The sequence below is a fragment of the Mytilus galloprovincialis genome, chromosome 5 (genome assembly GCF_965363235.1).
Source record: "Mytilus galloprovincialis chromosome 5, xbMytGall1.hap1.1, whole genome shotgun sequence".
Lineage (NCBI taxonomy): Eukaryota > Metazoa > Mollusca > Bivalvia > Mytilida > Mytilidae > Mytilus > Mytilus galloprovincialis.
In genome coordinates, this window is record NC_134842.1 from 83,598,671 (window position 1) to 83,619,591 (window position 20,921).

Sequence of the window (20,921 nt, forward strand, 5' to 3'; positions counted from 1 at the left end):
AATGAGCTTCATTAATAAGACTAAATATTTTTTTTGTTTGGCTTCAACACAAAGTCTAATGTCTAATCTAATGTCTTTACTAATCTATAAACAAAACCCACCAGTAACATGTACCTGAAAATAATATAAACAAAATAATAGAAAACACAATAGTTATCATTGTTGCCCTGCCTGCCACAAAAGTCATTGTATGCGAAACAAAGGGATTAATATCTGGGGTCAGCATAAACTATTAGTAAATTGTATAAAGCTAAATATTTCAAAATGTAGAAGACCTAGATTCTTCATATATATACGCCTTGTATGCGTATTCCGTCTTTCATTTGTCCTTTGTCATTGCATCATTTTCAAGATTCAGTGACTGCCTGAAATATCAGTGATTAAGTTACATGACTATATAATTAAAAGGTATTTTATGGTCATTGTAAAGGGTCTAGCTCCTTCCTTTTTCTTTGTAGGTCAGACAAGTGGATTGGGTGGATACAGTATGGCCAAGACACTACAAAGATTGTCAGACAGAATCCACTAACATAATTGACAAGATGAAATACCCAAAAGTTCAAAAGTAGGTTTAAATTGGAGGCAACTTTTCATCAAGATTTTAGTATATGACATTACTTCCACAGGCACTCGTCTCAGAAAAATAGTTTCGGTATATAGGGAAAAAAAATTCTGAGACAAGTGCCTGTGGTTAATTCATCTGGTGTTCTGATCAATGGCTAGACTAGCTGCTCTGTGGTGTTGCATTTAGAATGATTAACAATGATTTTTAGCGAAAAAAGAGGAGTGGGATTTCTAGCATTAAAAAAAAAAGTTTTCTATTTCTGAAAAAATAAGCATGTGGACCAACATTTGTACGACTTCAAGAAGGTTACAAGTGTTTTTGTCAAGTCTGTGACTTTTGTTGCAGAAAGCTCGACATAGGTTGAGTGATCTGGCAGCAGCTTCATATTTTAGAAGGTGGAAGACCTGGATGCTTCATACTTTGTATATGGATGCCTCATGTTATGAAGTTTCCGTCAGTCACATGTCCAATGTCCTTGACCTCATTTTCATGGTTCAGTGACTACTTGAAAAAAAGTTAAGATTTTTTGTAATGTTAAATTCTCTCTTATTATAAGTAATAGGACAACTATATTTGGTATCTGTGTACCTTACAAAGTTTTCATCCCTGTCAGACAGTTTACACTTAACCTCGACCTCATTTTATGGATCAGTGAACAAGTTTTTGTGGTCAAGTCCATATCGCAGATACTATAAGCAATAGGTTTAGTATATTCGGTGTATGGAAGGACTGTAAGGTGAACATGTTCTACTGACAGGTGTCATCTGACATTGACCTCATTTTCATGGTTCAGTAGTCAAAGTTAAGTGTTTTGAGTTGGTCTTTTTTTCTAATACTATATGCAATAGGTCAACTATATTTGGTGTATGGAAATATTTTATGATCTATATGTCAATCATGCAGGTCTTATTTGACCTAGACCTCATTTTCACTGTCCATTGCTCAGTGAGAAGGTTTTGTGTTTTAGTCTTTTTTTCTTAAACTATAAGCAATTGGTCAACTATATTTGTTGTAAGGAAGAATTGTTAGCTGTACGTGCCTGCCTGGCATGGTTCATCTGACCTTGACCTCATTTTCATGGTTCATTGGTCAATGTTTAGTTTTCTTTGTTAATGTTAAGTTTATGTGACAGTTGTAATAAAGCTTTATATTGAGGTCTATCAACATAATATCAATGATTAGTAAAACGCGAGACATTTCAGTGTGTGCACTCTTGTTGTCAAGAGCTTTTGATTTTGCCATTTGATTATCATTAGGGACATTACGTTTCAACTTTCCAAAGAGTTTATTATATTTTATCATAGATAAAGAAGATGTGGAATGAGTGCCAATGAGACAACTCTCCATCCATTAGTCACAATTTATAAAAGTAAACCATTATAGGTCAAAGTACATGTATAAGTTTGTGATTAGGTCATTTCAATGGGTACCATTAGTGGTAGGCCAATGTTGATTAGTATACAGTTGTATAAGCATTAGCACATCTTAGTTCCATTGCTAATATTTGGCCTATTGACTTTGAATCTTTTGCTTAGTTTATATACATGTATAAGTTTGTCATTGATCAGTTTAAGACGGACTGCTAATGTTAAGTCAATAATATTTGGTATGCAATTTTTTTTGGCATTTGCAAGTATTGTTCTATGGAAATTATATAGCCCCACTCCCTCATCATTGTTCATTGACTGACACTTTTACATAGTATACAAGTTTGTGTTTAGGTTTGTTGAAAGGGAAAGACTTATGATAAGTCAATGGTTTTTGGTATGCAATTGTATTGGCATTGGCATATTCCATTTCCATGAAGATTGTGTAGCCATGTACCTTCAGTCATGGTTTATCAACTTTGATTATTCACAAAACTTACATGTTAGAGTATTGCTATTTTAATTTCAACATTTGCAATTTTAAAATAACAAAAAGGCGAGACATATCTCTGTGATAACATTTTATATTATATATATTAACATTTTTTATCATGATTTTAGGTATTGTTTAATGAGTGTGAAGGGATGTTATACAGATTTCCATGTAGACTTTGGGGGGACATCTGTATGGTATCATATACTACATGGGAAAAAAGTAAGTATAAGTTATATAGATCTAAGAAGATGTGGTATGCGTGCCAATGAGACAACTCTCAATCCGAGTCACAATTTGTAAAAAAGTAAATCAATATTGGTCAATAACAGTCTTAAACACGAAACCTTGGTTCACACTAAACAGCAATTCTATAAAGGGCCCCAAAAATGACATGTGTAAAACCATTCGAACAGGGAAACCAATGGTGTAATCTACACAAAAAATGAGAAACGCATATGAACCACATTAACACACAACAACTACTGAACATCAGATCACTGACTTTGGACAGGTGCAAACAAATGCAGCAGGTTTAAACATTTTAACAGGTACAAACTTTATGCTGTAAATAGATACCATAATATTCATAATATTGTGAATTAAAAAAAAATCTATTTTTACTTGAAAGCCCATGATCAGTGTAATAAAATGATGTAAATCTGAATCTAGTCATACTTTATAAATAAAATATGTTATTAAAAATTTCGTATTTTTAAAAGTTGCAGATACAGTATTAGGTGCATGAATGAATCTTAAATGTTACGGACAAAGGGAAATAACTCTAGTTGAATTGTTTTTTTGTCTAAAATTGTTCCATTGCTTTAATATTAAACACAATTCAGTTCAAACTGTCAAATAATAGCAATCAAAAGCACTTTGATTTTTATATTAAGATTTTCTTCACAATTTTGGCTGACAGTGTTTTGTCCATCAGCTCATATACATAATTTTGTCATATGACTGTGACGTCATCAACATTTTTTAATGATTTACTCTGGCTTAAAATGGAATTAAGAATTGAATTATAAGGAATATTCAAAATAACATAAAAAAATGTGGTGCACACTTTAAAATAACCAGCTACACAGGTTATTAAATGTGCACCACATTTTTTGTGTTAGTTCTTCAGAGACAGAAAAAATATTACAGTTTTTCCTTAAATAAAATTGAAAAAAGAAACAGCATAGAAACAGCATATACAAAGTAGATTAAGATAATTTTGTTTTCAGGTATTTTGGTTAATTCCACCAACACCCAAAAACATGGAAATCTACTTAACCTGGGTGTTGTCAGGGAAACAAGGTGACATTTTCTTGGCAGACAAGGTTGAGGGATGTGAGAGAATTACATTGCATGCTGGGTACACTTTCATCATACCATCAGGTAAGTAGTTACCATGGAAACTGAAACTATATGTGTATTTCAGTTAATGGTTTTAAATGGTAGACAATTTATTGCAAGTAAGACAGTAGTGTTATAGAATAAAGAAAATTAATTTTGTAAAAGGAAAAAAGAGTTCAAACAGTTTGTTTCAAGATATCTTTCCCAGAAAAATTCACAATGGATATCTGTTTTAAAAAAAAAACAGCTGAAAAGAGTTCAGTTTATGTTGGTTGAGAAAGACCATTCGTAATCAAAGAAAGATCATCTACCGGCGGTAAGATTTATTGATTGGTTGTTGATTGCAAACTGACTATCATAGAAAAGTCAGATTGGAGTCTGTCTTTTGGTGACAAAACACAGATTGCAGTCTGTCTTTTGGTGACAAACCACAGATTGGAGTCTGTCTTTTGGTGACAAACCACTGTGCCATGAGATGCACTACCTAGACCATTTAGATGTTGGGGCCCTTCAAGATGTTCAAACCTTAGTGAATATTAAAAACTTTAGACACATGCTTGATCTTGTATTTTTTTAAGATTGAAACATACATTAATTTTTTCCTCCCTCATTTGTCAAAATTTTATATTTAAATATATAGATATTTTACTGACGTATTGATAATGGTATGAATGAAATAAATATAAAACTTGAGATCAATATAACCTATAATACTTATTATGTGTTTTTAGGTTGGATTCATGGAGTTTATACACCTGAAGACTCTCTAGTGTTTGGAGGTAATTTTCTTCACAATTACAACATGGAGACCCAGTTAACCGTGTCTGATATTGAGGACAGAACACATGTAAGTAATTTTTAGTGGATTTTGTGGGTATAAGTGAATCACAAAATTAAATGTTCATCAAATGACACATTCCCTTTTGTATGCAAACTTGTGCAAACCACTTAATTAAATATCCACCAACTTGCAAGTTTTCCACGAAATTGGTCACACGAAAATAACTAAATCCACAGTATCACATGTTTAATAAAATTGATATCAAAAGTTTGAATCTGCAAGATTTTTTATGAGTCAAAAGTCAGCATTGATCAACTATTGTACATGATCTTATGTTTGATATATATATATACTTTTAATTAGTATAACAGTAAACATTTCAGATAATCCTGCAATAATTGCTTAAAAGTTAACTCCCTTTATAATTCCTTATTACCTTATCTGAAATTACAAATGGCCACCATCATACCTGCAAACTTTTCAAAATGCCCATGGGGGTTTTGCATGCAAGATGGCTCTCATAGTCCTACAAAACCTTTAAGGGGGCCTTCAAATATATTTTGAAGTTGTTTTTTGGCTTCTTCATACTTTTTATACGACCGCGAAAAAATTTTCGTCGTATATTGCTATCACGTTGGCGTCGGCGTCGTCGTCGTCGTCCGGCGTCCGAATACTTTTAGTTTTCGCACTCTAACTTTAGTAAAAGTGAATGGAAATCTATGAAATTTTAACACAAGGTTTATGACCACAAAAGGAAGGTTGGTATTGATTTTGGGAGTTTTGGTCCCAACATTTTAGGAATTAGGGGCCAAAAAGGGCCCAAATAAGCATTTTCTTGGTTTTCGCACTATAACTTTAGTTTAAGTTAATAGAAATCTATGAAATTTTGACACAAGGTTTATGACCACAAAAGAACGGTTGGGATTGATTTTGGGAGTTTTGGTCTCAACAGTTTAGGAATTAGGGGCCAAAAAAGGGCCCAAATAAGCATTATTCTTGGTTTTCGCACAATAACATTAGTTTAAGTAAATAGAAATCAATGAAATTTAAACACAATGTTAATGACTACAAAAGGAAGGTTGGTATTGATTTTGGGAGTTTAGGTCCCAACAGTTTAGGAATTAGGGGCCAAAAAGGGACCCAAATAAGCATTTTTCTTGGTTTTCGCACCATAACGTTAGTATAAGTAAATAGAAATCTATGAAATTTAAACACAAGGTTTATGACCATAAAAGAAAGGTTGGGTTTGATTTTGGGAGTTTTGGTCCTAACATAATAAGGGGCCCAAAGGGTCCAAAATTAAACTTTTGTTTGATTTCATCAAAATTGAATAATTGGGGTTCTTTGATATGCTGAATCTAACTGTCATGACTGTGTATGTAGATTCTTAACTTTTGGTCCCTTTTTCAAATTGGTCTACATTAAGGTCCAAAGGGTCCAAAATTAAACTTAGTTTGATTTTGACAAAAAATGAATCAGTTAGGTTCTTTGATATGCTGAATCTAAAAATGTACTTAGATTCTTGATTATTGGCCCAGTTTTCAAGTTGGTCCAAATCGGGGTCCAAAATTAAACTTTGTTTGATTTCATCAAAAATTGAATAAATGGGGTTCTTTGATATACCAAATCTAACTGTGTATGTAGATTCTTCATTTTTGGTCCTGTTTTCAAATTGGTCTACACTAAAGTCCAAAGGGTCCAAAATTAAACTTAGTCTGATTTTAACAAAAATTGAAATCTTGAAGTTCTTTGATATGCTGAATCCAAAAATGTACTTAGATTTTTTATTATGGGCCCAGTTTTCAAGTTGGTCCAAATCAGGATCTAAAATTATTATATTAAGTATTGTGCAATAGCAAGTCTTTTCAATTGCACAGTATTGCGCAATGGCAAGAAATATCTAATTGCACAATATTGTGAAATATCAAATTTTTTTTTAATTAGAGTTATCTTTCTTTGTCCAGAATCAACTTAAATCTTTGTTATATACAATATACAATGTATATTCACTTTTTACTACCAACTGATAAATTAAAATAATCTTTACCATTCAGTGATAACAAGCAGTTTTTTTACATCTGAATATTTTATGATGTATTTAAATGAGTAGTTATTGTTGCAAACTCCATTAGAAATTTTAATTGAGATTAGTTTTGGAATAAGGGAAAGGGGGATGTGATTAAAAAAATTGGGTTCAATTTTTCTCATTTGAAATTTCATAAATAAAAAAGAAAATTTCTTCAAACATTTTTTTGAGAGGATTAATATTCAACAGCATAGTGAATTGCTCTAAGAGAAACAAAAATTTTAAGTTCATTAGAACACATTCATTCTGTGTCAGAAACCTATGCTGTGTCAACTATTTAATCACAATCCAAATTTAGAGCTGAATCCAGCTTGAATGTTGTGTCCATACTTGCCCTAACCGTTCAGGGTTCAACCTCTGCGGTCGTATAAAGCTACGCCCTGCGGAGCATCTGGTTGAAGTCTATAGTCATTGTAAAATTAATTGTTTTGTTTAAATTGTGGACACAATTGCTCTTTTAAAATTTCCATTTGGGATCTACATGGGGGGAAATCCTTCCACCAATAGTGACAGTTGGCAGGTATGCACCATCTGAGGTCACATTTGACATTTAAACTCTCTAGGAAATGGCAGGTTTTTTTTTCAATAGTAGATAAGTAAATTGAAAACAAATCGTTTCCTCGAAGGTACTTACCAAATGTTGTTATTTTGACTTTAGCATCATTTCTAGAATCACTAAACAAAGTGAAACCAAACTTATTTTCAAAGATCTTTTCTAGAATCACTAAACAAAGTGAAACCAAACTTATTTTCAAAGATCTTTTCTAGAATCACTAAACAAAGTGAAACCAAACTTATTTTCAAAGATCTTTTCTAGAATCACTAAACAAAGTGAAACCAAACTTGCTACATATGTTTTGTGTTTTGATTTATGTACTGATAAAAAGCTTATTTTAAGGCTATTTTGGCAAAATAAATAAAAGTGATCAATTCAGGCACCTTGCATCCTCTGATTTTGTCATGTTCAGGTCAGGATGATAGATGAATAAAATTGAGAATGGAAATGGGGAATGTGTCAAAGAGACAACAACCCGCCCAAATAAAAAACAACAGCAGAGGGTCACCAACAGGTCTTCAATGTAGCGAGAAATTCCCGCACCCGGAGGCGTCCTTCAGCTGGCCCCTAAACAAATATATACTAGTCCAGTGATAATGAACGCCATACTAATTTCCAAATTGTACACAAGAAACTAAAATTAAAATAATACAAGACTAACAAAGGCCAGAGGCTCCTGACTTGGGACAGGCGCAAAAATGCGGCGGGGTTAAACATGTTTGTGAGATCTCAACCCTCCCCCTATACCTCTAACCAATGTAGTAAAGTAAACGCATAACAATACGCACATTAAAATTCAGTTCAAGAGAAATCCGAGTCTGATGTCAGAAGATGTAACCAAAGAAAATAAACAAAATGACAATAATACATAAATAACAACAGACTACTAGCAGTTAACTGACATGCCAGCTCCAGACTTCAACTAAACTGACTGAAAGATTATGATTTCATCATATGAACATCAGGCACAATCCTTCCCGTTAGGGGTTTAGTATCATACCATCATAACATATATGAGAAGAACATAACCCGTGTCATGCCAACAACTGTTTTTAGAATAAATGTGTTTAGTTCCGATGCAAAGACCTTATCAATGACTCAATATTAACGCCAAAATATGCAATCTTTAATGACTTGACAACAGTATCGTAATTATATCCCTTCTTAATAAGTCTATTCAAAGGTTTTGTAAGTTTCTGAGGTGAATACTGACACCTTTGTGCTTTATAAAGAATATTACCATAAAAAATTGGATGTGAAATACCTGAACGTATTAAAAGTCTGCATGTTGAGCTATATTTACGAATAATGTCTTTATACCGATGATAAAATTTAGTAAATGTTTTGACTAGTTTGTGATATCGAAAACCCTGGTGTAATAATTTTTCAGTAATACATAAATTTCTCTCTTAAAATCTAAAACATTGTTACATACACGAGCGAATCGTACAAGTTGAGATATATAAACACCGTAAGATGGTGACAAGGGAACGTCACCATCTAAAAACGGATAATTAACGATAGGAAATGAAAAATCATCCCTTTTATCATAAATTTTAGTATTCAGCTTTCCATTAGTGATATAGATATCAAGATCGAGAAAAGGGCAGTGGTCATTGTTAGTATTAGCTTTATTTAAAGTAAGTTCAACAGGATAAATTTCATTAATATACATACTGAAGTCGTCATTATTGAGAGCCAAAATATCATCCAAATATCTAAAAGTATTATTAAATTTGTTTATCAGATGTTGTTTCGATGGGTCTTTGCTTATTTTTGTCATAAATTGTAACTCATAACAATACAAAAACAGGTCCGCAATAAGTGGTGCACAGTTAGTCCCCATTGGAATTCCGATAATCTGACGATATACGGAATCCCCAAAGCGAACAAAAATGTTATCTAGTAAAAATTCAAGGGCATATATAGTATCAAAGCATGTCCAATTAACATAGTTTTTTTGTTTATTGCTACTAAAAAATGACCTAAAAGAGTTTGAACATATATATTCACATTCTGATTTTTTGAATGCCCATTTAATTAGGTGTGTGAATTTTTTCTTAATGAGAATGTGAGGCAATGTGGTATACAGGGTAGAAAAATCCAAACTTTGAACAGATTCAAAATCACCAATATAAGCATGCAATTTATCAAGTACTTCCAACGAGTTCTTGACACTCCAAAAGTAATTTATTCCACTATTTTCGAAGGCCTTATTTGAACAATTTATTATCAGGTTTTTAATTGTACCAAGTGTGCTGGTAAGAAGAATAGACAATTTAGTAGTTGAACAATGGCTTGAAGACGAAATAAATCTATATTTGTAAGGGGTTTTGTATAGCTTCGGAAGCCAATACATAGTTGGGACTTTCATTGTATTTGGCTCTGCTTGTAAAGCCAACAATTATTGTGAACAATGGTTACACACTAAATGGGGGTCTCATTGGGGAGTTCCTATCCCGGATCCCGCTCTCTGTTTTGTCAGATTCCCATATCCCGCTTACACTATGTACATAAGCAATTCTCATATTTTTGTCATTTCCCGGGTCCCACTAGACCTCATTTCCCGTTTTCACGACACAATAATTTGACTTTCACGAGTCACGCTTACAAAAAATCGGCAATCCCGCGACCCACCTGAATGTGTGGATTGATTTCTTATTATTTAAATATAATTCAATTTTGGATGTAACGCGTCTTCTGATTGGCTGACGTTATTTTGTTATGAGCCCATAGACATAACTTAGTCATGTGACCGTGACGTAATTAACGTTTTTTCATGGTTTTCTAAGGTTTAAAATGGAATTTAGAATTAAATTATAAGAAATGACTGTAATATTTTTTCTGTCTATTCGAAATAACATAAAAAATGTGGTGCACACTGTTAAATAACCCGCTACACGCGTTATTTAGTGTGCACCAAATTTTTTTATGTTATTTCTGCATAGACAGAAAAAATATTACAGTCATTCCTTAAATAAGGAAAATAATACCTTCATCATTTTAAATCACAGTCATTTGTATATCCTGACATGATTCAAACGCCAAAAATAAGAACACCTGAATTTGTTGTAACAAATCAAATTGATACTTTTATACCATGTACTTAAACAAGTTTGGCAACCATACCTGTGATTCTGATTATGACAGATTTATTTCTATTTACAGGTGCCTCATAAATTTCGATATCCATTTTATGCCGAAATAGCATGGTATGTTTTGTCTGACAGGGAAGCAGTGCATTGAACTTCCATCTGAGAATCAGGAGGACGAGAAACCAGATTGTCAAGATGATTCTAGACCCTCGTCAAGATGTTCACAAGAAAATGGACAAATGGAATCAAAAAATTCTCCGGAAATTGGAACTTCAAATATTTCAAAAAGTATCAAAATAGAACTCACTAGGATAGACCACCAAAGTGTGAAAAAATCTCCTTCCGCTGATGATGAAAAATCGGCAATAAAGTTGAAACAATCACCTCGGAAATCTACATCTGATAGTTGTAGTTCTGCAGACACTGAAATATACGAGAGACCAGATGATATTGCTGGTCACCATGGTGATATTGATTTTTCAAATGTATCAAAAGAAATAACTTCCAAAGCAAGCAAATTGAAAATGAATGAGGATTCAAATAGTTCGGCAGGATCAATCGAATTCAGACGAACGAAAAAAGAACGTAAGAATGTTCATTTAACCAAGTGGGAGATAAAAGGATTGAAAAAAATGATTGAATGGTTGGAAGACTTACCTCCATCTAAGAAAGGTATCCCTAAAGATCTGATTGATCCTGAGGGTGTACTCAGAGAGGCAAAGGTAAGTTACTAAGAAAACAGAATATCAAGATACAGTGAAACCTACTATAAAGGGGGTCTCATATTGTTGGGTTTTGATCCAGGATTCCGCTTACTGTTTTGTCAGATTACCGTATCCCGCTTACACTATGTATGTAAGCAATTCTCAATTTTTTGTAATTTCCTGTGTCCCTATAGACTTCATTTCCCGTTTTCATGGCACAATAATTTGACTTTCACATGTCACGCTTACAAAAAATCAGCAATTCCACGTTGCACTAAGACCTCAATGAGACCCACTATAAAAGTCACTTCTTTTGCATACAGTCAAACCTGCAATAAAGGTATTTTCTATAACATGTAGCCCTATTTTGTCATGTCAATTTCTTTTCCCACTGTAAAAAAATGTTTGAATTACAAACTTCAATTCAAAGTTTACATTTGATAATGTCAGTTTTCTCTGTGTCTGAAGATGATCTTTTTATGCAAGTTTAAGTAACATCAATTCCAGAAAATCCATCACCCTGATATTGTCCTGGCTAGTTAAAAACTTGACCAACAGACGACTGATTTGTTTTGTGTTTATTTTAATATATGATTTAAACTATATTGAATTAAATATAAATAAAATAAAATTAACTATATAACATATACATTTTCTTTACAAGTGACTTTTTAAGTTATCAGGTTGCTGTTTCATTAATTATTGTTATACATGTACCTTCATTATAAAATTTTAAGGCATTAAATTAACTGTTGTTCTTTTGATAAAGATTATATTTTCAAAAGGGAGATAATTTTGCAGGTTTTTCGGAAAAGAAATTGTATTTTTTCAAATAGTTAATGAAAGCTTGTCATCTTGATTATTTTTGACAAAGAGGAGAACAAATTTTGAACATTTTCTTGTTAAACTTAAAAGTTTTTGAAGCTTTTAAACTATCCAAGTTAATTAGTAATGTGTGTTGTTGCAGCAATTGGTAATAGACCATCTTCAAGACAATGCACAGCTTGCAATCACAGGAGAGGCAATTACTTATTGGCCACCATCAAAAAAGGTGAGAGTATATATGATGGAAATTACATAAGATCTTAAGTGGTTAATTAAAATTCTACTTGAACATTTTTATGCCCCCGCCGTAGCCCTTGTCCGTCTGTATGTCCGTCCATACTTGCGTCCCAAAATTGGTTTCTGTTCTCTAACTTGAGTTTGCCTCAACCAATTGTTTTGAAACTTATACACAATGCTTATTACCACAATATATAGATCAATTTTGATGTTTTGTGGTGTCACTTTTAATGTTCTTGAGTTGTGCCCCTCCCTTTACACATGTTACAAATGAAAAATTGCTTGATTTTCCATTAAGGTTCTCTTACTAAAGTTTACCTCAACTAAATGTTTTGAAACGTATACACAATGCTCATTTCAACAAAACTCAGATCAAGAACAAATTTGAATAGCGTCACTTTTACAGTTCTTGAGTTATATTCCTTTAACATTATATGCCAAAAAGGGGGGGGGGGATCATCTGTCCCATGTATATTCCTCATTTATTTGGCATCAGACAATCATATAGGAATATGGATTTAAAAGAAATGTGAAATTTTATAAAATCTTACTTAAATGATTTATATAAAACCCCTGAAAATTTCATGGAAGTTTTACTTCTGATGTTTTTATTAAACTTATTGGTAGATAAATTTACACTGTAATGTTAAATAAATAGTTGCAGGGTTCTTGGTCATAAAACTTTACACTGCAATATTGTATAAGTGATCATTTTGACTATTTATGAAATATTTGCCACTGGACTTTAAGCTAACAACAAGAAATCAGTTATCTGAGTGCTTCTAGTCCTTGGTGGTCCTGACTATAACATTTATAATAACAAAATCGTGCATTTTAGTCAAAAATGACAAAATCTCAACAATAAATGCATGCAATAATTTCTAAATTTACCGTAGTTAGTTATTTCTTAAGGAAATATCATTACATTTCTTATCAATTTTCCAGAATTCAAAACTATGCCCATGTGACTATTCCAGGTTCAAAATATTCCTTACTTGATTTGAAAATAGAGATCCGATGACAGTTCACCAATGAAATCAATCAAAACCACCCCTGACAGGAAAAAAACCATTTATTTTATATCAACAATACTCAAAACTTAAGTTTAATTTGCAATACCAAACCCCATGAAAAAGGGTATCCTTAGAAGGGTAAGGGTTTCTAACTTTATATGCAACAATTAATATATTATAATGATGTTTAATTAAAATAAAATATAAGATTACAGTATTAATTTATCTTTATTTTCTGCTACAGGTTATCAAACCAAAAAAACAGTATACCTCCACTGGACAGAAAGCACCCAAGGCTGCAAAGGGAAAATTACAAAAGTCGGAGGTTGTGCGTCGTCGGAGAACAAGATGTAAGAAATGTGAACCATGCACACGGTCAGATTGTGGGGAATGTAATTTCTGTAAAGATATGAAGAAGTTTGGTGGATCAGGCAGAATGAAGCAATGTTGTAAAAGCAAGCAGTGTCTTTCTGTAAGTATAGCGAAAGCTGAGCAAATGTATTTAAGTTTCGTGGAAAACAGTTTAAACGAAACTATAAACATTTTTACATTTTCTTTTAGATAGACAGCAAATGCTTTTTAAAGTGCTATAACACTTTGATTAAATTGTAAACTGGAAACAATAAATGGCAGCAGTGATTCATCCAATCAAGTTACAATGGCCAAAATTGTATGTAGTTCAAACGACAAGGTTCACTTATGGCACAAAATGGTCTTAAATATCAACTTTATCATAAAACACCATAAAGGTCCCAATTTGGTTCATAAATGGGTCTATTTCATAAATCTTAATGCTAGATACATCAGTTCTTCTCATTAAAGTACATAATATTCTCCAAAGTAAGCCCATTTTGGACAGTTTGTCAAAATATGATGATTTTGTGCAATTTTCAGACCTAAAAGCTTAAGAAACACATTGGCCGCCACCTACGATCCAGAATGTGTTGGTACCAAAAGATTCCATTTTTTATATAGAATTCATCAATATAAAAACTTTTCGGATCGTGGATGGAGGCCATGGTTAATTATGCCAAAAACAATTGAAATTATGGGGAAAAAGTACCAAAATTGACCTGAAAATACAAATAATGTTTTTTTAAGGGGTCATAGCTTCATAAATTGTCAAGGAAGGTGCCAGAAAAATATGTTTTTGTCTTAATAGTATTATAACAAGTACTTCTTTGTGAAATTTGTAATTTTTTGGCCCGTTTAAAAAAAACATCAAAAATTTAGGGCCAATTTTAACCCTTCGTGAACCTTCTCCTTTTATGATTTCAAGGACCAAATCTGACTGATATTTCATTTTTTAGCATTCTTATTTCGTGGTTCCTTTCATTCACAAAATTAGGAAAAAGTAAAGTCATTACCCAAATTTCCCGCTATATATTAATTTCTCTATTTGCTTTGGTCCTGCTAAAAAAAGGCCTCTTCAGCTATTATTTTTACATGTTACAGCCTGTATTACCACACAATGCCACCTGTTTGATTTGTAATAGCTATTATTTTACATGTTACAGCCTGTACTACCACACAATGCCACCTGTTTGATTTGTAATAGCTATTATTTTTACATGTTACAGCCTGTACTACTAGTACTGCAACTGACATCGAAAAAGACGCCTAGTTAACGAGTTTAATGGTCCGGAATAACACACGGCTGCAAATTGTTTTAAATGATAGAATAATATCTATATTTTAATTTCCGTCGGGTCGTAAAAAGTTTCTATGGTCACATTTTTGTATTTTATCCCTTTAATGGGGGTTCCCCACAATTTACGGTTTTGGGTAGTTACCTTAAAATCCAAAAATATATTTTGTGATTAAATTTCCCGCTATTTTCGTAAATAATTTCTATGCACATATCATCAAGGATCATCGGAATGATGAAGACATTAATATAATACCATCTCCAAGTAAAACTTTCAAACTTAAAGTTAGCTGTTTTTTAGGTAAAAATTTAACGCGTTTTTCTTTGAAAACGAGAAAACATAAGATTCAAAAATAGTATTTGACATTTGAGAGGACAAAACATATTATTGCGATACTGCATGCAAATTTTGTTGGGCAAATTTCAAACAATTTTGTCAAAAACTCAAAAATAAAAACATCATTTGTACCTTTTTCTAATTACGGAAACTTCCTATCCGTCAGTCAGCTCCACCATTTATTTTTTCCTTCACCATCAATTTGATAGTTTCGATGTGATTATGTAGATTTTGTAGGAGAAGTTAATTTATTTTTGAGTGATTTGAATATATATAGTAGTTCTTTCGTGTATTTTCTGTAAATAAGTTATATTTTTGTTAATAAAATTTTGACTTTATATAAAAGTTAACCAAATCCTTCGGATAAGAGTTTTTTCCGGATAATGACTATAGTTGACATTGTGTGAAAATACATTGTATGTCAATGTTTAACCTCAGAGCAATTAATATGCATGCAAGTGGTCGGGGGAAAGTACTATTGACGATTCGCAGAGATTTGGTGTGTGACAAGGTGATGCTAAAACCAACTTCTCTTAATATTCTGCTTTCTGTGGGCGAATCATCAGTGATGTTATGAGACTTGCACCAGAAGGCAAAATTGGTGCGTCTTTAAATTAGATTGATTGATTGTTGGTTGCTTAACGTCCAGTGACAAATATTTCATGCATGTTCAGGACGAGAACAAGCTAACAATAAAAATAATAGGTAGGTTTTGTCATAATAGAGGCCATTTGGGATGATGATCGGGAAAATTTAGACTGCCACTGGAAAATGATGGTATATTGGATTGGGACAGAAATTTTCCATTGCAACAGGCCACCTTCGGACTCCTCAAAGAGTTGATGCAAGGGTTTTAACATGCAAAGAACGTGACACTCCCTTTACAAGAGGCATCGGACTTAACGTCCCCATTCTGACCGGACGTGACTGCGAACTTGATACATTCCGCACAGCCAAACGGACGCCCCACTCCGTTTTACTGCCGGTCGGGAGAATACCAAGTGACCACATTTCGTTTCCCCAGTCACCCTTGGAAAACTTTAAATTAGAAACAACAGAAATCCATACATGTGATCAAACTGATCGACATGTATCCTCACAACCTGACTCTTTTATACGATCTCGCGCTCAGTTTCTTCCTTGTAGTTTGGATATGAAAACAGGGTTTTTGTGTAAAAGACAAACCTTTAAAAAAAAAACAGAAAACTACGCAAAACTGAGTCCTCTAAACGTGTTGACAGTCTTTTAAGTTGTGCTTATTGATGTGGGTAATCATTTATCCATGCATAACCAAGTACTTATTGAAGTCAACACCTGTGCAATTAAGTAAAACAGTTACTGAAAAATTAGAATTTGAACTTGCTGTCAGTTCATTAATAACGATTGTTAGTGATGTGATTTGTTCTTCCATAAAAAAAAAGCCTTTCTCATGTAGCACATCCTCTATATATACCGATCAATTTTACCCAAGATTGTCTCTGATGCTTACCAAACTGCCAAACTCCAGAACTACATGTAACTTGATATTGTGACACCTTACAATTCAGACACAGTGGGGCCAAGGGATATGAAATAAAGAGTTTAGCTCTGAACTCAATTTAGGGGATGCCATATCTGCTGCAAAAAAAATGAAGTCTATGTTAAGACTTTCAGAATTACACCAAGGTGTGTCTGAAAATATTAAGGATACATTAAAAGAAGAACAAATACTTCACCCTGCCACCAGTGCTCTTATGAGCTATGTCCTCGTTTTGGTATTTCTATGGAAATGCATAGCTTGTTAATAGATATCGGAAGATGTGGTATGAGTGCCAATGATACAACACACCATCCAAGTCACAATTTATAAAAGTAAACCATTATAGGTCACGGTCCGGTCTTCAACACGGAGCCTAGGCTCAAAAGTTCATTTGTTAGTTAATTGATAAAAATAACACAAAGGCGCTTCTGAACCGTATATTGTCCCTAAAGATAACAAAAATTCGTAAATGGATGGCTATTACAAAATCAATCGTTTCTGTAGCAACGTTCGCCCCATTACATTTTGGATTGGCAGTGCAGATACATCATGCATATGCATATGGGAATATGGGTCACTAACATTGATCGAAACTTTGTACTCACATTTCTTTTGTGTTTCCTATGCAAAGGTAAGACTATATCTGACGAGTTTGACCGAAGCATGACGGTATTTACGCTCCAGATAGCATTTGTACTCAAAAACTGTGTTTGCTTTGAACAAACTCTGTCCTACGCCGAAGTTGTTCTTATAAAAAAGGGAAGTGTCTTGTAATGCTAATACGCGTACTGAATCCGCATATGATGACTAAGAGATTGATTCATGTCTCTATTTTATGAATACTTGAGCTATTGTGTGTCACTTTTAAAAGTTATATAAGGACCATGACTGATTTTGAATTACAACATTAGAAAATTGGCATTGCATTGTATAGTTTTTCATCCTTCCCTTAAAAAATTAATGAGTTAACTTTTTTACCAGGATTATCCCACTAAAAAAATGTTTAAAAAAAAATGAACCAAACTGACTTTGTTTTACACTCATTTTTTTTTAAACCTCGTATTCGCCTCGTGTGACTATAGTATATTTTGTGTTATAACTGCCCTGTCTAGACTTTGCAAATACACAATATGTGTTTATCTATAACTAGATACTAATTTTCACAAAATACACAACCTTTAAGATGCAAAATTAAAAACACTGTTTCAGCGCTTGAATTTAGTTTTTTTTCAAAGATAGAAAAAATATTGAAATAATTTGATAAACTGGTGTTTTATACGTTAGAAAATAATTCTGTAATATACTTTAGTGAAATACTATACACAATATGAAAGTTTATGGATGTGAAAAGGTCAAGGCCACTTCTTCTTTTGCTATGTCTTAAATGGAAAAAAATCAGAAGAATCCAAATCAACGCCATTTTTTAATGGCAGCTTTTCATATAAGTAGTCAAATTTGTCGTTTTAACATCGTTTATACCATATGCTTATGATTGAATCGTTTTTGTGGCATTCTATTGAATAAATATCAGAATATTTCTCCTTTTTGTCCTTGTGGTTGAAATGTTGATATTTTTAGGTCTGACCTTTGACCTCAATTTCACAAAATTGTGACCATTCTGGATTTTTACGACCCAACTTTTCTTATTATACACGTATTCCTTTTTCGATCGATATATAATTTAGGTGTGTGTTCTTCCGGACCATTAAAGTTTTTTAAAATGAACTCTGGTTGCAGTACTATACCACACAATGCCACCTGTTTGATTTGTAATAGCTATTATTTTTTCATGTCACAGCCTGTACTACAACACAATGCCACCTGTTTGATTTGTAATAACTATTATTTTTACATGTTACAGCCTGTACTACCACACAATGCCACCTGTTTGATTTGTAATAGCTATTATTTTTACATGTTACAGCCTGTACTACCACACAATGCCACCTGTTTGATTTGTAATAGCTATCATTTTTACATGTTACAGTCTGTACTACCACACAATGCCACCTGTTTGATTTGTAATAGCTATTATTTTTACATGTTACAGCCTGTACTACCACACAATGCCACCTGTTTGATTTGTAATAGCTATTATTTTTTCATGTTACAGCCTGTACTACCACACAATGCCACCTGTCTGATTTGTAATAGCTATTATTTTTTCATGTTACAGCCTGTACTACCACACAATGCCACCTGTTTGATTTGTAATAGCTATTATTTTTACATGTTACAGCCTGTACTACCACACAATGCCACCTGTTTGATTTGTAATAACTATTATTTTTACATGTTACAGCCTGTACTACCACACAATGCCACCTGTTTGATTTGTAATAGCTATTACAAATCAAACAGGTGGCATTGTGTGGTAGTACAGGCTGTAACATGTAAAAATAATAGTGACTACCACACAATGCCACCTGTTTGATTTGTAATAACTATTATTTTTACATGTTACAGCCTGTACTACCACACAATGCCACCTGTTTGATTTGTAATAACTATTATTTTTACATGTTACAGCCTGTACTACCACACAATGCCACCTGTTTGATTTGTAATAGCTATTATTTTTTCATGTTACAGCCTGTACTATCACACAATGCCACCTGTTTGATTTGTAATAGCTATTATTTTTACATGTTACAGCCTGTATTACCACACAATGCCACCTGTTTGATTTGTAATAAAGCCGACCAACCAGAACCAAACCAGTTAATGGAGTGCAGTTTGTGTTGGGAGATTATCCACGTTCCTTGTTTACATCAGAAGTACGAGAACTTAAACAGTGAGGGTGTTATCAATGAAGACATCCGACAACAATGGGAATGTCCCAAGTGTTTACATGATACGACAAAGGGACCACTACAGGTAGAGATTTGTGTACTTTTAATGTGTAACCACACAAATATGTACTTGCACACATACATTCTACCACAATAGAATTGTTTAAATATGTTTACAGGATTCTAAAAGGGATCATTAAATGAAATCGTGTACAGAAAAATCAGTGTTAGATTCTAAGGGAAATGTATACAACAATGTCAATTGTAATGTCATAAATAGTTGTCGCAGTTAGAAATGGTCACTCTTGTTTATGAAATGGCTTTACAACTTCTATAATACTAGTGATAGGTGAACAGAATTTTATTACTGAAAATATAATAGCCATAGTTTTAAACTAACATCTTGTACAGTGACTAATGAACCAAGAGCGGTAGTGGTTAGTACCCTTAAAATAACAATTTTCCGCGGGTGAAAGCATTCATTTTACTCATGCATGTAAATATTAGTAACATGTATAGAAATTCATGGCATTGGAGGTCACACCAGGTCAGCTCCCATATGAACTCATTAAAATGAATGTATATGAATATATGAAATAATAGCAGAACATGTATATGAAACCAAAGTGATTATGATTGAGAAAAAAATGAATACGAAAAAAATATAAATAAATTATCTGTGACATATATGAATGATCATTTACTAATGTTAAGCAAATGAGTAAGTTTGAATGAAAAATTGCATGGTTCCAAAGTGGCTCCAAAGGCTCTGAGAAATCAACTGGACATTTGGTCCGGTAAACCATTCTTGTTAATTGTACCTGACTCTTTTTTACAGGACATTTACACATATGATTTGGATAAAGTTAAAACAAAATACTAGTCATTTGGTCCAGTAACGCATATCACTTAACTGGACCAAACCAATTTTTACTGGACTTTGCCAAATGTCTGACAACCTTCAGAATGACTGGTTCCACATTATCTTTATATACACCTGTCTATCATGGATATTTAAAAATAAGCAGATGGGATATAATTGCCAAAGAGAAAACTCTTCACCAGAGACCAAAAAAGTAGAAGTTAACAACAATAGGTCATTGTAGGGCCTTCAACAATGAGCAAACCCAATATTGTATAGTAAGCTATACCCTGAAATGACATTTGTTACACAATCCAAACAAGAAAATTAATAGTCTAATTTACTGGTTATGTACAAAACAAGAAAAGAAAAACAAATATGATGTACAGCAACAAATGACAACCACTGAATTAGAGGCTCCTGACTTGGGACAGGCACATACAGAATGTTGCGAGGTTAAACATGTTTGCTGGGACAAAAGCCTCCCGCTAACCTGGGACAGTTGTGTAACAGTACAATATCAGAACAAACATAAGAATCACTTGAAAAGGGCCAAACTCATCAGATCAATACAAATCACACACAAAAAACCAACACCTCAGTAAAACAAAAAATGACATTAAGGACAGATCTGACAGTATTTGAATTTGTTGTAGAAATTTGTTAACTTGAGGAATATAAGTGGAAAATACTCTTG

At 33.0% G+C, this 20,921-nt stretch overlaps 1 protein-coding gene and 1 pseudogene across 1 annotated transcript in view; one reads left to right on the top strand and one right to left on the bottom strand.

Moving 5' to 3' along the window:
* The window catches only part of LOC143076546 (lysine-specific demethylase 2A-like), a 47,045-nt pseudogene that overhangs the window by 10,392 nt on the left and 15,732 nt on the right, over positions 1-20,921 (top strand).
* The window catches only part of LOC143076548 (uncharacterized), an 87,062-nt gene that overhangs the window by 2,751 nt on the left and 63,390 nt on the right, over positions 1-20,921 (bottom strand). The window lies entirely within an intron of this gene.